At 36.7% G+C, this 17,294-nt stretch overlaps 1 protein-coding gene across 1 annotated transcript in view; it reads left to right on the top strand.

Moving 5' to 3' along the window:
* Positions 1-8,500: 8,500 nt before the first annotated feature.
* Positions 8,501-17,294, top strand: part of LOC141300421 (uncharacterized) — a 41,380-nt gene continuing 32,586 nt past the window's right edge. Inside the window, exon 1 of the mRNA XM_073830698.1 lies at positions 8,501-8,640. The gene's annotated coding sequence lies outside the window, so the exon portion shown is untranslated. The remainder of the gene's footprint in view (positions 8,641-17,294) is intronic.

Here is a 17,294-nt window from a genome sequence, read left to right on the forward strand (position 1 = left end):
CATTTCCACCATAGTCACTGAGAACGACAGAATATAAGGCTGGTTTTTCTCTTTGTGTGGGCCGATGGTGGCAAGACTTCAGCCGTTTGACTGTAAATTGACCTGGGGAAACAGTACATGAACAAACTCGACCTTAAAGAAGCGGAAGCTGGGTGGGACACATCTTAGCGCGTGGGAAAAGAAATCACACTGTTCTCCAGGAGGAATGATGAGTTAAACTGTTTGAAGTTAGGCAGAGATACAGCCGATTGGCTCGCTAAAAGGATTCTCTCCATCTGGTTCAGCGATGAAGCCAAAAGCAGCTCTGTCAGATGAAGAGATGAAAGCTTATTATTTTTGATAGATGGTTTCAGTTTAAAGCCTCCAGGATAACATGACCAGTCTGAAAGGGTCGTCAGTGGGTCTTGTTAAGTACTAGTGGCCATTGTAGATCATCTGTGAGCCTGAAAGAGCTCATGAGTGCACTTTGTGTGAGAGCAGCATCAAATAGGGTTTTTCGCCTGGTTTGATCACATCTGCTATGGTTTCCGCCTTGCTCTTTCCGACAAATAAACTGAGCCAAGATTTGATGGAGCATTTTGCCCCGAAACGACTAACGAGGGCCATTCAGAATTGAAGAAACGGCTGCATTTCGGTTCATGAATGTGAATTTGAATGTCAAAAAAGATGCCGAGTTGGAATTAAATGTGGAAATACAGGACGATTATTTCACTAAATTGACCTAGCAGGTAAAATACTGCTGGATACACGTTTAATAGACTTGCCAAAATCATATCACAAATTATGTTCAGTATATTGCTATTAAAAACCATTTGGATCTCTCCGCTTGAGGTAACCTATTTCACACAGCGAGTGTCAGGGCGGACACCTAAATCCACTCAAATTTTATGAATAATACTTTTTTTTTTTTGTCACAGGATGTATTTTAAAGTCTTTTGGGTGAGAATGTACTTGTTTAGAATTCAAATATGCGGTTTGCTATTAAAAAATAGTGTCTATATTCAAATTTGCATCTATATTTCCAGAGACGTGCGTTTAGCACTTATAAAGCCGCAGAGAGAAGCCTTACCTCGACCGGATCTTCTGGAGTTTGCCGCTGGCTCTGATAGTGTCTCTATAGTGGTTAAACATGATATATAATTAGTTTTGGATCAAACTAATGGGCGGTCTTTAGTGTCATTAATCTATTATTTGTTCCAGAATTTTGGCTGAGGGCACTGCATTTGTACTTTTGACTGAATTGCCAAGCAACTTTTATGATGGCTGTTGTTGTTTATTAAATATTATTTTTCAGTAAATATCATTTTATATAAATAATAGCACTATTTAATATTCATATTGGAAACAGTGTATGTGTTAGTGAAGATGATTTTAGTTACATTGTCCCCCCCCCCCCCATTAGATGGCGACAAGCGATTACAGACTTGCCAAAATCATATCACGAATTACGTACAGTATATTGCTATTAAACACTCCGTTTCACCGTTTGTATCACTCCGTTTGTGGTATCTCTCACAGCGAATGTCGGAAGCACAAATCCACTAAAATTTTATAAATAGTACTTTTTTGTCACGGAATGTATTTTAAAGAGTCTTTTGGGTGAGATTGTTCTTATTTAGACTTCAAATATGCCCTTTGTTATTAAAAAATAGCATCTATATTCAAATTTGCATCTATATTTCCAGAGACGTGCAGGACGTCAGTCGTCGTTTAGCACTTAGAAAGCCGCAGAGAGAAGCCTTACCTCGGCCGGATCTTCTGGAGTTTGCTTCTGGCTCTGATAGTGTCTCTATACTGGTTAAACATGATATATGATTAGTTTTGGATCAAACTAATGGGCGGTCTTTGGTCTCATTAATCTATTATTTGTTCCAGAGCAAATCGTTTTGGCTGAGGGTGCTGCATTTGTACTTTTGACTGAATTGCCATGCAACTTCTATGATGGTTGTTGTTGTTTATCAAATAATATTATTCAATAAATATTATGTTATATAAATAATAGTACTATTTAATATTCATATTAGTATTGGAAAAGGATGTATGTGTTCGTGATGGTGATTTTAGTTACATTAACGCTCCGCCATTAGATGGCGACAAGAGACAAGTCTGCAGTAAATTACTTTTATGTTGAAACAGGGTTTCACGACAAAAACGTGGCTTTCCTCAGGGGACGTTCAAGCTAATGTTTATTGTGAATGTGAGATTTGCAAGGTAAATGTATTGTAACGTTACTATTGTTCTGCTAATTTATGCTGTTTAAACCACGGTGGAAGCTGGTATATGACTTAGCAAGCAGGAAAGGGCACAATAGTTTGACCAACTAAAGTAAATAAGATGGGAGCAGTATTAATTGAAATATTAGCCTAATATTTAACCTACCTGACCGGAAATGTTAAGAACAAACACAAATGCTGTCAAGATTCTTACTCTGGAAATCCTGGTTCAGTTTGGCCAACCACAAACGCCTTTTGTTCCTCAGACAGATTTTGCAGTCTTCTCTTTGATTTGTTGTAACTTTATATTGCACTCCAAATGTTTTTCCTGGTCCGGCCGATTAGTACAGCCCAAAACATGACAATAATTGACCATTTTCAGCAGCAATAATCAGCAAAATATTTGTTCGGTTCAGCGACAATATTTTTGGCTTAATGATGGTGGCTTGGAGCTGTAAAACTGTCAAACTAAGATTTGAATCCTTGGCGGAAGAAAATAGTTAGCACAAAAGAGGGTTTTTAAAGACACTCCATTGTTGTTTCTTATAGATTTACACAGTAGTGCCGTCAAATTGTTGTATAAACACAATGTCACACTCGTAGCCGTGCATTATAGTTGTACATTAGCTCCCTGTGATTACCTTACATTATAATTCTACTTCTTGAAATTCTGTTTGCTAAATCAATTCAAGTTCAATGCAAATTCAGCAGTTTATTTACTTCTAAATGGCACTCAGTCCTGCGAGCTACAGTAGTGTTTTCATGACGCACTATCAATCGGCCATTTTAGTCGCACTGGATGTAAACAATGTCATTGAACTGAACAAAACTCGCATATTTTGCTGATTAATGCTGTTGAAAATGAGCAATTATTGTCACGTTTTGGGCTGTACTAATCGGTCAGACTGGGAAAAACATTTGGAGTAGGCTACTACAGACTGCAAAAAGTTATAAGAAATCAACCCTGCAAAAAAAAAAAAAAAAAAAAGAAGCTAAAACCAGCCTAGGCTGGTTGGCTGGTTTAAGCTTGAAGTAGTTGGTTTTAGCTGGTCTCCCAGCTTGGGAAAGTGGTTAGCTGTTTTTTTTTTTTTCAGCAGGGAAGGAGAAGAGTGCAAAAACCTGGTGAGCAAAAGGCATTTTTGATTGGTCAAACTGCACCGGGATTTCCAGGGAAAGAATGTTAACAACATTTGTGTTTGTTCTTATCATTTCCAGTCAGGTAGGTGAAATATTAGGCTAATATCTTAATTAATCCCTGGTGAAAAAAAAACAAACAGCTATGACCGTCAGCAGGCTGGTTTTAGAGGGGTTTTGGCCACTTTCTCAGACTGAGAAACTACCAGCTAAAACCAGCCTGGCCAGGCTGGGAGACCAGTTAAAACTAGCTACTTCCAGTGTTTACATCTGAGTATCACCAATATGGCCGCCCATCCGGGTAACCGACCAAATCGTTATGTACTGTAAGTGCAAACCCTCTAAATATATTACATGCAACATTTCTCTTGCCACAATCTCTTATCTTGGCGATTATAAAGACCCAAGTTGTATTTTCAATTTCCCATCAATCCAAAATGCAGGCTCTATTTTTCTGGCCTCCATATGTCAAATGAGAGTCAAGCTAGTCCCTCGCTCAATGGGAAACACTACATGCCATTCTTATCTCTGTGGCAACATATCAACCAGATTCCAGGCCTGCAGGACTGTGTTTCCTTCAGCTTAGATCTCCACCATTCTCAGCTTCAAGATCCCCCCCGATATCTTATCCGGTTTGTGGCAAAAGAAATGGGGAAAATTATATTTCATTGCTTCTGAGTTATTTTAGAGATATGCAGTTCTTTGGCTGACCTGAATGTGCCTCCTTGGTTGAACAGAAGCATCGGGCCGGGTCGTCAGGCAGACCAACCTGTTTGTCTCAGAGAGCTGGATTCTGATTGGATGATGGGGTAGCGGCTCGTAACCTACCCTTTCAGGTGATTGATTGGCCAGAGTGTGTTGATGAAAGGCGCACTGGATCCACGTGATTTATGCAAGGATTATCTCTGTCACTGCCTTATGTGGAAAACTAATCGCATGTGTGGATATCGATCCCGTCACCTTTCCGCCGGGACATGTGGAGGACGGACAGGCAGTCTGTTACCCTTATGTTGTGGTGAATTCATCACTGAGTCACTTTATGTTGATGTCCTTAAAAAATCAACTATGGTGACCATAGTTTGTGTTTTTAATATATATATATTGTGTGTGTGGGGGTCATTAGAGGATATAAGGAGGGAGGAAGTGTCTGAGTCTGAATTGATATTGATCAAGAACATAATTGCATTGTCTCCAATAAATCCACGTAAATGTCATTTTATGTTTGTCTCGCGCTATACGCAGTACTAGCATGCTAACCTTCTTTAACGCAATTCTTGCAGATGGACGTAAGAGGGAAAACAGAGAAACAGCCTGGACAGGAAGACAGGGTGGAGGAAGAGCAAATGAAGAACATTCTGTTTGCTTTCCGTGAAAGGGCACAATAATCTTAATCAAATCTTAATGAGGGAAGCTGGCAGTCCAGTCAGGCCCACTCATTCCCCAGCAGGCTGCGCGTCACAGCTGTCCCTCCCACGCCGCGTGTCACTGGACGAGACCCAGATCTGAGCGCCAGCAAAGCCCCTCTTGAATCATTCTGTGAGCTTTACAGTTTACATCTGATTTCTATGTAGCAGCTTTATTAATGACTAATCAATGCACTTCGTTGGCGGTCACCTGCTCTATTCTATCTTGCTCGGTTCTGTTGCATTCTATTCTGTTGTGCTCTGTTCCAGGGGTTTTCAATCCTGTCCTGAAGGCACCCCTGTCCTGCACATTTTGTATGTCTTTCTTATTAGACACACCCAGATCAGGTCTTGCAGTCTCTACTAATGACCTGATGATTTGAATCTGTGGTGAAGGGCAGGGGTGCCTCCAGTACACGTTTGAAAACCTCTATTCTATTCTGTTGCACTCTGTTCTGTTGTGCTCTATTCTATTCTGCTTTGTTCTTTTGGGCTCTATTCTATTCTGATCTATTATGTTGTGCTCTGTTATATTCTATTCTGCTCTATTCTGTTGTGCTTTATTCTGTTCTGCTCTATTATGTGGTGCACTATTCTATTCTGACCTATTCTGTTATGCTCTGTTATTTTCTATTCTGCTCTATTCTGGGGTGCTTTATTCTGTTCTGCTCTATTATAGGTGCTTTATTCTATTGTGCTCTGTTCTATTGTGCTCTATTCTATTCTGCTGTATTTTGTTGTGCTCTATTTTATTCTGCTGCATTCTATTCTGTTGTGCTCTGTACTAGTCTATTCCATTGTGCTGTATTTTATTCTACTTTATTCTACTCTATTTTACGCTTTATTCTATTATATTCTTCTGCTCTATTCCATTTTACTTTATTCTGTTGTATTCTATTTTATTCTTGTCTACTTTATTCAGTTGTGCTCTGTTCTAGTCTATTCTGCTCTGTTCTGTTGTGTTCTATTTTTCTACTCTATTCTGCTCTGTTGTGTTCCATTCTATTTTGTCTACTCTTCTGTTGTACTCTATTCTGTTGTGCTCTATTTTTCTACTTTATTCTGTTTCTGTTTTCTATTCTTGTATATTATATTCAGTTGTGCTGTATTCTATTCTGTTGTGCTCTTTTCTATTCTGCACTGTTCTGTCATGCTCTATTCTATTTTATTCTTGTCTACTTTAATCTGTTGCACTCTATTCTGTTGTGCTCTGTTCTATTCTATTCAGCTCTATTCTGTTGTGCTTTATTTTATCCTGCTGTGTTGTTTTGTTCTCTATTCTATTCTTTAGTGTTCTATTATATTCTATTCTGGTCTATTCTGTTGTGCTGCATTCTGTTGTTTTATTCTGCTCTATTCTGTTCAACTTTATTCTTTTGTATTCTATTCTCATCTACTCTATTCTCTTGTGATCTGTTCTATTGTATTCTGCTGTGCTCTATTTTTTTCTGTTCTGCACTATTCTATTCTACTTCATTCTATTTTTTTCTATTCTCATCTACTCTATTCTGTTGTGTTCTGTTTTATTCTACTCTATTATGTTGTGCTCTGTTCTATTCTATTCTGCTCTGTTCTGTTGGGCTCTGTTTTATTCTATTCCACTCTGTTCTGTTGTGCTCTATTCTATTCTATTCTATTCTATTCTATTCTATTATATTCTATTCCACTCTGTTCTATTGTGCTCTATTCTTTTATTTTACATTGTGCTCTATTCTGTTGTGTTCAATTCTACTTGATGCTGCTCTATTCTGTTGTGCTTTATTCTATTTTGTTCTGTTCTTTTGTGCTCTATTACATTCTGATCTATTCTGTAGTGCTCTGTTATATTCTCTTCTGCTCTATTCGGTGTTGCATTCTGTTCTATTCTATTCTGCTGTTATGTTCTATTCTGTTGTGCTCTATACTTTTCTATTCTGCTTTATTCTGTTGTATTCTATTCTATTCTCTTCTACTATTTTCTGTTGTTATCTGTTCTATTCTATTCTGCTCTGTTCTGTTGTGTTCTATTCTGTTGTGCTGTAATCTATTCTGTTATGCTCTATTTTATTCTACTTTATTCTGTTCTATTCTCCTCTACTCTATTCTGTTGTGCTTTGTTCTATTCTATTGTGCTCTGTTCTGTTGTGCTTTATCCTATTCTATATTATTTTGCTCTATTCTATTATGGTCTATTCTGTTTTATTCAAAGTTATTAGTTTTACTCATCAAGGGTGAATTAAGTTGATCAGAAGTCACAGTACAATTTTATTTTATGTTTTTTTTTTTGGTCAACATGAGTTAAACCAAAGTCCCTTTAAGGCAAGTCATGTCACTCGGCGGCCATCTTTGAAACGCCTCTCGGGCATACAAGTGCAGCTCCTATCTGTTTGAATGGGGAAACATCAAATTCTCCAAAACTGTTCACCAAGCTTACGATTAAATTTCATATTTTAAATCTCCAAAGAAATCCAACAAGAACTGCCTCATAAATATGGTTCCTTGTGCTCCAATAGCGTGAAAAAACGCTTATTTTTCCGGCTAGATGAGCCAGTGCGCATGCGCAGTACTGAGCGCACGTCTTAGAGCGCCGATTGTTTCTATAGCAACCGGGACTTCTAACGGCAGCTGCAGTGACGCGCTGACTTTTCTAATCAACGATTGGCTCTTTCACTAAGAAGGCGGGGCCTCGCGGCCATAATGAGCGTTTCATTTTTTCCCCATTCAAAACTACATGAGTGACATGTCTTGGGTATTCTACAGTCTTTGGTTAAACTTCTTACTGATTCTAAAATGTTTAAACAGTAGTGAATATAAGTGGTTCTCAATGAGGTTCCAATTATGCTTAATTCATGTTGAAATAATTTAATTATAATAAAACTATAGTTATGGTCTTTATTTAAATCTTGCAAACCACTTGGAAATCCTTCATGGAACACCAGTTTGAGAAGCACTGGTATAATATATACATTAATAATAATGTTCTATTTTGCTGTCATTTCAATTCCACTTTATTCTGTTTGTGCATGTGCAGTTAATATATTCCAATTCTTTACTTCCCTGTTCTGTTTTGTTCTTCGATTCTGTTCTGTTCCTCTCTGCCTTGTACTATTCTCTTCTGCTGTTCTTTTAAATTCTACCCTCATCTGTTCTAATCTACCCAGCCTGGTCCATTCTGATTCTAATTTGTTTCGTTTTATCCTCTCTGAGATGAATCCTAACCGTTTTCTAAGTGTCGTTTTGCAATGTTCTTCTCTGATGAATCTCGCAAGCTCTTTTTTTTTTCCCTCTCTCTGTGCTGTTTTGCAGCCTCAGGCCCCGGCTACGCTCTGATTGGTTTTATTGGCAGTGGTTCAACACTCGGATGTCGGCTTCCTGGTGGCTTTCACAATGAAGATGGTTCTGCACATAGATGATAGTGGAGCAATTTCCTTTTCATTTAATCGGGAGGAAAGCAAAGTGCCTCCATAAGTGTAACATTCCATGTCAGAATGACCAGCGTTTGTAAATTCATCATGACATCCCCTTTTGAGGTGAAAACAGAACGAGGGCTGTTTAATCTAGAACAGAGCGGCTTAAGGACACTCTCACGAGTGTAATGTAGAACTCCAGAAAGGAAGATCAAATAAACAAGACAACAAAACCACATACAGATGTTAGGAGATTTTTGTGCAGCATAAGTGAACAGTTAAAATGATTGTTCAATCAAATGAAAATTCTGTCATCATTTACTCATCTTCATGTCTTTCCAAACCAGTGTGACTTTCTTTCTTCTGCTTTTTTGTCATTTTTACAGCTTGACAGCATCTGTCAACGTTCACTTGCATTGTAAGGGAAGAGAAGACATTGCGCTTGACATCTCCAATTGTGTTTCACGGAAGAAGGAAAATCATAGGGTTTGAAACGACATGAGGGTGAGTAAATGATGACAGCATTTTCATTTTTAGGTTTATACATTTCTTTAAGGTGCACCTTAAAGCAACAGTTCACCCAAAAGGGAAAATTTGCTGTAAAGTTACACACCCTAAGGCCATCCAAGAAGCAGATGAGTTTGTTTCTTCATCAGAACAGATTTGGAGATATTTAGCATTGCATCATTTGCTCACCAATGGATTCTCTGAAGTAAATGGGTGCCGTCAAACAGCTGGCCTGCTTCCTCCATTGAAAAAGTCCATCTCCTGTTGTCCTCTCACATCAAAATCCACCAACATAAAGCTTAACTTAAAAACTTGACTTAAAAAAGTCTAAATGATGGATTTGTTTCTTACAAACATGCAGCTTTTTGCTTCACATGATGTTAATTGATGGACTGGAGTGGTGTGGATTACTTGTGGATTATTGTGATGTTTTTATCAGCTGTTTGGACTCTCATTCTGATGGCACCCATTAGTAGTCATAAGGGTACACCGCCTGCCAAAAATGATTAATGGCTTTGACCTTTTGACCTTTCCCCCTCCCCCACGCCCCTCCCCCCTGGGGCCCACCCACGTAGAGCATGACCACGTGTTTGTCCCCGCGCTGAACTAGTGAACTCTACTGACCTTGTTTGATGGATTGACCAGGTGCGACGTCAACGGGTGACAGGTTTATGGGCTGTTGAGAGGATTTATGAAGGGGTATACCGGGTGTTGCGTCAACGGATGACGGGTTTACGGTTGTAGCGAAAATTTACAACATGCATACCCCGGTGTTGAACCATCCAATGACGGGTTTATGGTTGTTCCGCCAAATTTATGATGTTTTGTGTCCGGTGTTGCGCCATCCAATGACGGGTTTAAAGTTGTTGTGCCAAATTTACAATGGGGAGTTACCCGGGATTGCGTCAAGCTATATCCCCCCGGGATGGTGAAATATGTTGTTTGCGCCGGGTAGTCCGGTGTTTGGTGTCATCAGGGTAGAGAAATATTGCCTGTTTGCGTGTCCATCCATTGTTGGTTGAGGAATGAAGCTTTGAAGATTGTTTTACGGTCTAGTCCTACATCAGTTGTAGGGCGGGGCGTTCATGTTTGCTATTACAAAAAGATGAGTATAAACAATTATAAAACAAGTGCAAATAATACTAAACATAAAATAATAATCATAATCATAATATAAATAATATTTTTATCATTAAAAAATTCCCTTACCTTTTTACAGTCTAGGGTAAAAAATTGTCTCCGTCTGCGTGCGTGTGTCTGCGGCCCTCTTGCTCACATACTCTCTCCCCAGCCTGCACGTGGGATGTTTGAGCTAGCATTGCACAACAGATCATTTGAACATCTTATATGTAAAAGTGCTCATACATGTAATGTGATGGCTGTATATAAAATGCTTTTTCAACAATATATTAGTTGATATAAAAAATATTTATTATTGAAAAGTCTCTATTAACACAAGTTACGAGTGCGGTTCTATTTGAGGCTGCTGTGTCCTGTCATTTTTGCAATGGGTCTGAATTTGTTCTTACAGTAGCTACATCTGTTTTAAGAAATCTCCCCCGCCTTTTCCAGTCTAGGGGGTAATATCTGTTTGAAGAAATCTGCGGACTGGATTACTGTGTGAAAGAGAAGGTTTGCAAACATTTTAAATGAAATACATTTATTTCATAGTTACTTTAAATAAACATAATGCAATGTATTCCTCTCGGCTTACGCTTATATTTTAGCTTAACCATAATTTATTTCACATCAAACACTTTAGTCTTTTATTTTATCCATAACCGCACAATGAAATATATCAACAAAGTCTTTCTGTAATGTTTTAAAAATATAAATGATAACACTTGGGCCCAACAGTGTAGCTTAATCATGTACGCAAACACACATTCAGTCCTCCAAGTCGTATTCTCTTCTATAAAAAAGAAATGAATATAAACGATGTGATCACACATGATATAAAACAAAGCAAAACATTTACACTAGATTTTAGGTAACGGTAAGTATTGTAATGGGGAGCCAGCAATGTCAAAATAAGTAAAGGGGAAAAATGTATTTAAGCAGACCAAACCATATGGATTATGGGGGACCTGGACATGCCTGGGCATGTCAGTTTGATACTTTGAAACCCCTTAACCTACCCAATCACAGTAAACTTTCTCTATTTCTATATTTTTAAATAAACATTATTTACTATATTTTTATAAAGTTTTTGTACTCTACAAAGTGAACACCTACCCGTCACACAAAAAGTTCAACCTACTTCCATTTGTAGTAAAATATTTTAAGTCATTTAAATTATTATAGTAGGACTCAAGACATTTGATCATAAATCACATTTATGTTGTTATATCAATGTAATATCCAAATTATTAGAAAAATGTGTGATCTGATAAGTCCTTTAAACATTTCAACCTAAAAAGTGACTCAAGTACAAACACTCACACAAACAAACATGAAAAATAAAACACAAAACACAAACAAACATGCAAACTAAAAACTAAAAAGCAAACACGACGCAAACTCAAACACAAACAAACATGCAAACTAAAAACTAAAAAGCAAACACAACACAAACTCAAACACAAAACACAAACAAACATGCAAACTAAAAAGCAAACACATGATGCAAACTCAAACACAAAACACAGTCATGCAGACTAAAACACAAACATACATGCAAAATAAAACACAAAAAGCAAACACATGATGCAAACTCAAACACAAAACATAAGCAAAAGACGAATTAAAAACATGTAAAACAATATTGTCACTAAAATTTTAAACAAGTATTTTTGTTTTCTCAAAACACATACATATACGATCACGCTGCTCATGTATTATTGTAGTCCGATTTGTGCTGAATACATTATAATCATAACCATAAATATGTTTTAAGGTACTGGAAACGCACAAATGTCAGTGAAGGACAAAACATCAGCAACGTTCCCAAACCCCCTCAGACCCCAGAGGGTTAAAAAAGATGGGAATACATATATAATTATACAAGGCATCAAAGTAACAAACATGTTACGACAGCTAAACAAATCATTCATTGTACATTGTACTTAAACATGTATTCAACATTTAATTTTATTGAACACATAATCCACTTATTTTAAAGATGATACTAAACATCACCGTGTTTATAAAAATAAACATTTTCAATACTTTTAGGTGATCATAAATTTAAAACATAGTAACAAATGTTACTACAGCAAAACAAATCAATATACAAAGCTTATTTTATATTTTTAAGTTTATTGAGGTTTTAAAACATAGTAATAAACAATTTACTGCAACTAAACAAATCATTCATTGTACATCTTAAACATGTATTCAACATTTAAGTTTATTGTACACATAATTCACTTTTTTAAAGATGGTACTAAACATCTCCATGTTTATTAAAATTAACATTTACAATACTTTCAGGTGATCAAAAATATAAAACATAGTAACAAACATGTTACTACAGCTAAACAAATCATTCATCATACATTTTTAAACATGTGTTCAACATTTAAGTTTATTGAACTCATAAAACATTTGATTCACTTATTTTAAAGATGATACTAAACATCTCCAATAATCTTAAATAAAAATAATCTTTTACAATACTTTTAGGTGATCATGTATATCAAACATAGTAACAAACATGTCACTACAGCAAAACAAATCATTATACAGCGTTCATTTTATATTTTTAAGTTTATTGAAGTTATAAATCATAGTAACAAACAGGTTACTACATATGAGAAAAGACACCCCCAAATGCATCTCATGGCATTCTTCGAATACTCGCTGACTTTACGCGTGAATCACACAACACGTGTGAGGAGTGTTTTCAGGGGGTCAGGGGTTCTCCTGAGAATATATAGTTGCACTGAAAAAGCTAAATGAAAAACATTCGGTTGCATACGAAACTCCCAATGTAAGGCGATACCTCCAACGTCCGTCTCATGAACACTTGACAGTAATTGTGGAGCGCACATTATTATACACTCTTTTAATTTATTTATTCAATGCTTTAACACACATACTTGCATTCAAATTTTTCACCTAATATACTGGTTCTTTTTACTTTTATCAATCTGTGGCCAATACTGTTCATGATAAAATGGCAATCATGCTACCGAGTAAGTTAGACACAATATTTTTAAATGCAACTAAGACAGATTATTCCTTCTTCTTAACAAACCTACATTTAAAATTTTACTCCGAGGTTCCAACGCAGGGGAACCGGGTGAGATATTTCACAGCCCTTCAACATATTTTATATATATATATATAGCTTTTTCTAATTGTATCAGTCGAGCTTGTTTCAACTGATTATGTTCATTTTCTTAGGTTATTGTTTTCCCCCACATACAAACCGCAAACAGAGACATAAATTTAATAAAACCAGTCACACATCATGTAAGAAAGGCATCATAATGCATACAGACAAGCAATGTCCTCAACTTTCTCTTTTTTGTTGTCTTTGCTCTCGCATTTGCAACTGATTCACGGGGTAGGTCAAGATCATCAATAATTGTTCTTCACTTTTGAAACTAGCTTACTGTTTTTTCCTTTTAGGAAGATCTGATAACCTGAGAATACAAAAAGAAAAAAAGATATTAGAAAAAATAATAATATTTAGAATAGAAAGAAAAAAATTACTTCAACCTTGTACTGACCTCTGTTCACAGTCTTTATCAGGTTTCTGATCTGAAACATTAGGGAAACAAAGACTGTTAAGGACAATCCATGCGCTACAACATGCTATCTTATACAGTGTACAGTTTGCCTTCAGCGGTTATGTGGATGTGTCCAAAATATGAGGCCATCATAAAAATACAACCCCATAAATAAATAAAACAGCTTATATAAAATATACTTTGGGCCTTTACTTTAGACTCCAGATGTACACGATCAACATTATCTAACGGTTAAGCAACTCCATCTAATGACCATTTTTAATAGTTTCATATACCAACATTTATTTGCTTGTTTGTTTGTTTGTTGTAGACAATGTACATGTATTACACTTACAATATACCATCACATTTGATTTGCCAGACGTTGCAGAAGTCATAGTCATTGTAACGGAGCCTAGACTTGATCCAGTTATGACAGGGGCATATATCATGCCACCATTAGACGTGGAGCTCCTGCCTTTTTACAGAAAATGGGTCAATTCATATATTAGTTAATTGTACATGTGATAATGTTCCCCATTATTAATAGATAAATCACACTAACATTTTACACGGATGCCTGTTGGTCCTTGTCTTGAAGTCTCTGATGAAAAAAATAATAAAAAATAGTGTTATTTTGAATGACAAAAATCAGGCAAACATCCTATGGTACACCCAGCTACAACTCAGGACTAAAAATCCATCCTTCTTCTTTAGATCATATTATAGCTGTATCAAATCACTGTTAATGTACACCGATTTCACACTAGGCTGTATGACATTTTTCAGTAGACTGAATATGTTTGTATGTTTTAGCTTAAATGAAACGTTTCATATATACCCCTAGGTTCACTTTATAAACGGACTTTCATTTTTATGAAGGTATGCAGTAGGCCTTATGCACCCATAACGATGCAAAAACGCACTTTTGCAAACCAACTTGACTGTAGGGCCCACTGTTTTGATCCATTTCTGGTCGGGAGAAAATTCGTTTACATCTTCTTTCAGCAAATCTAGAAATTTTCGACACATAGAATAATAAAAAAAAAGAAGTGCTATAACCTTGTATCGGCCTCGGTTTACAGTCTCTATCAGGCTTCTGATCTGAAACATTAGGGAAACAAAGATTATTACTAAGGACGCACAATACATGCGCTACAACAATCTCATCTCTACATGCAGTCATCATCATACCCAGAATTTCTCTAGTGGTCACGCTGATTGTCTCTTTGCTGTTAACACAGACATCTGTCACATCAGGACGTGTTTCCTTTTTCAGGCTTCTTACAATCTTCATTTCATTCTTAAGGTTTGTTTTACGTTTAGTATCCCCCGTACAATCATGATTCGGATCACACTCATCGACGATGACCGTGTTCATCGGTTTGATCATTTGTCCATTGTAATACAGTTTAAACATAGAGTCTACGTCGACTTTTACACCGCACATTTTTACTGTGGCACAGCTGCACTCCGATTGATCATCCGCAGCAGCGCCAGACCTACAGTTGTGCTCCATCAGGTTTGGCGTAGTTTCAGACGTTCTTTTCAGAATTCAGTTTTCTCCAAGATGTAGCCGTTTCCTAGAATTTCGGATTGACCGTTTACTCTGCGAACCCCCCAAAGTGTTATGAGCAGAAAAACTGAAGCAGAGCCGTGGTTCAGTAAAATGAGGTTGTTGTTGTTTTGATTAACAAGATGTTGCAGTAGGTCCGTAGTCCAAACCTGGTTATGTTCACAGCATAGGGTGAACTCAGTTACTGCAGAGTTGATGAGGACCGCAGTTGTTGGGGTTTTTACTGATAGGGCCCACCCTCACCCCTGTTGCAAGGTGTAAAGGAGGTTGGGGCCGGAAGGCTTGAAAATCAGTCAAGCATCCAAGATAAGTTTCGCTCAAGCTAGTTATAATATTTTGATTAAAGATTATAGACTCAAAAAATAAGATCCACGAACCAAGTGGTAACTATTATACCAAAGATAATGATCCACGAACCAAGCGGTAACTATTATACCAAAGATAATGTTAGTTTGTTAAAGATTTTAGTACCATTGCCATAATAAAATGTTTCAAATAAATTTACAAATGTGATAGATAATACATACAACACTAGACAACAACAATACTTTGTTTTAAAATGTTTACACCTTTTAAAAATATGATAAAATTTGAATAAAAAGAGGCAAAGGGGAAATTGTATCCAATACATGTTTATTTAAACAAACATATAGCAAGAAACAGAGGAAAAGACTCAATGCTTTACAATTTTGTTGTTCTGCTATACATCCAATACATATTGATGCATACCCACAATAAAACACTGACTGTGAAATTGGTCTAACTTGCCTGAAACAGCTTGTCAATTGTTGAGAAAACAGTGTTTAACACAGGTTCGTCGCTCGGCTCTAAATATAGATTTGTTGTGCAGCATCCGAAAGGGTTGTCCTCAGGAATAGGCCAGGCATCATCATGCTCATACTCATCATCAGAGTCATCATCAGACTCGTCCTCGGAGTCATCATCGGAGTCAAACTCGTCGCTGCTTTCAGACAAAACTTTTCTTTCAGATTCCTCCCGCTGTTTATTTGCACGTATGAGATGATTTTGATCATGATGCATTTTGTTCCAACAGGCAGATAGGCGTACGTATTCTGGTCTCGTTGTCACAAGGTACCTCATACCAGCCGTGACAGCATCCCACTGATAAACGTACCTGATTTTTCCACCAAAATTAATTTTTGTCCAAATTTGATTGTAGAAGTACGTCCAGTCTATGGCCGTCAAAAGCAGATAACTACATTCAGGTATACGTAGATCTTCATAATCCAAAACGTAGAGTTTCACAGTCTGCAATGTCTTGTCAAACACAAATCTCCCCACACGATCATCAGACACTGTGAATTCTTGTTTCACAAAATCTTCATCTTCAGCGAGAATCTTTATCAGACCATGACTTTCCTGGTGCATGTCTGTTTCAACAGAATTTCTTGCCGATGTGACACACATTGATCTTGTTTCAGGGGTGTTTGGAGCATCGGACGCCATTGTAACAATGTAGAAAATGTCTACCGCGTCAAACTGAGTGTCTCTAAACTCTGAATGTAGGTTGGGGGTGCGTCAAACAACCAAGGATGTGACAATATTTACATAAAAACTCACCTCCCCAATGTCCAGACCAATGGGGTATGACTGTTTTATTTACCACCTAGCCAACGGAAAAATACGTCCCCAATATCTACACAAATATAACTCACTAGACCCTCGCTAGCTCTATACCTTTGCCATTGTTTTTGGCTAGTTTTTAGACAAAGACTATTCTCAGACTCTGGTCAAACATGCTGCGAGTGTACAGAATACGAGAATTAAATGAAAATTACTTTAGAAAAGTACTTTAGAGCTTACCCCAGTCTGTATAAAAAGAAACACTAGGTCTCAATATTACCGTTCCTCTGCTACATGTACATCTACCTCATTTTAAAACTCAAAGTTATACGTTGCAAGTTGAAGGTGGTGTGGAAACACTATTGTTTTTGTACGCATCTCTAAACAAGTCTTTAATAAATAAATCACAATTGTTTTAAGCGAAGTCAGATACAAAAGTATCAGGCATTACATTTATATGTATTTTTTAAATAATTACGGTAGAGTTACAGGTTTTTGGGTAGTTTAGGATAGGTGCATGTAAGCAATGAAAACTTAAATGTGACAGTAAATGTTACAGACACATTACTTGCATAAAAGACTATGACTTTATGTCTTTAAATACATATTAACAAAGATTACAATTTTTCTTTAGATTCCAGTGAAATTATCTGCTTAAAATTAACCAAGGGTAACTAAGGCTTAACTTTTTCATGGTTTTGTTTTTACAACAAATATGTTTTTAATAAACAGTATAATTAGATTTTAACCAATATTAAAATCTAACCAATATTTTTAACCGTTGACTTTATATCATTTATCTGGTTGAAACATTC

This window comes from Garra rufa, chromosome 24, assembly GCF_049309525.1.
Source record: "Garra rufa chromosome 24, GarRuf1.0, whole genome shotgun sequence".
In the NCBI taxonomy this organism is placed as follows: domain Eukaryota; kingdom Metazoa; phylum Chordata; class Actinopteri; order Cypriniformes; family Cyprinidae; genus Garra; species Garra rufa.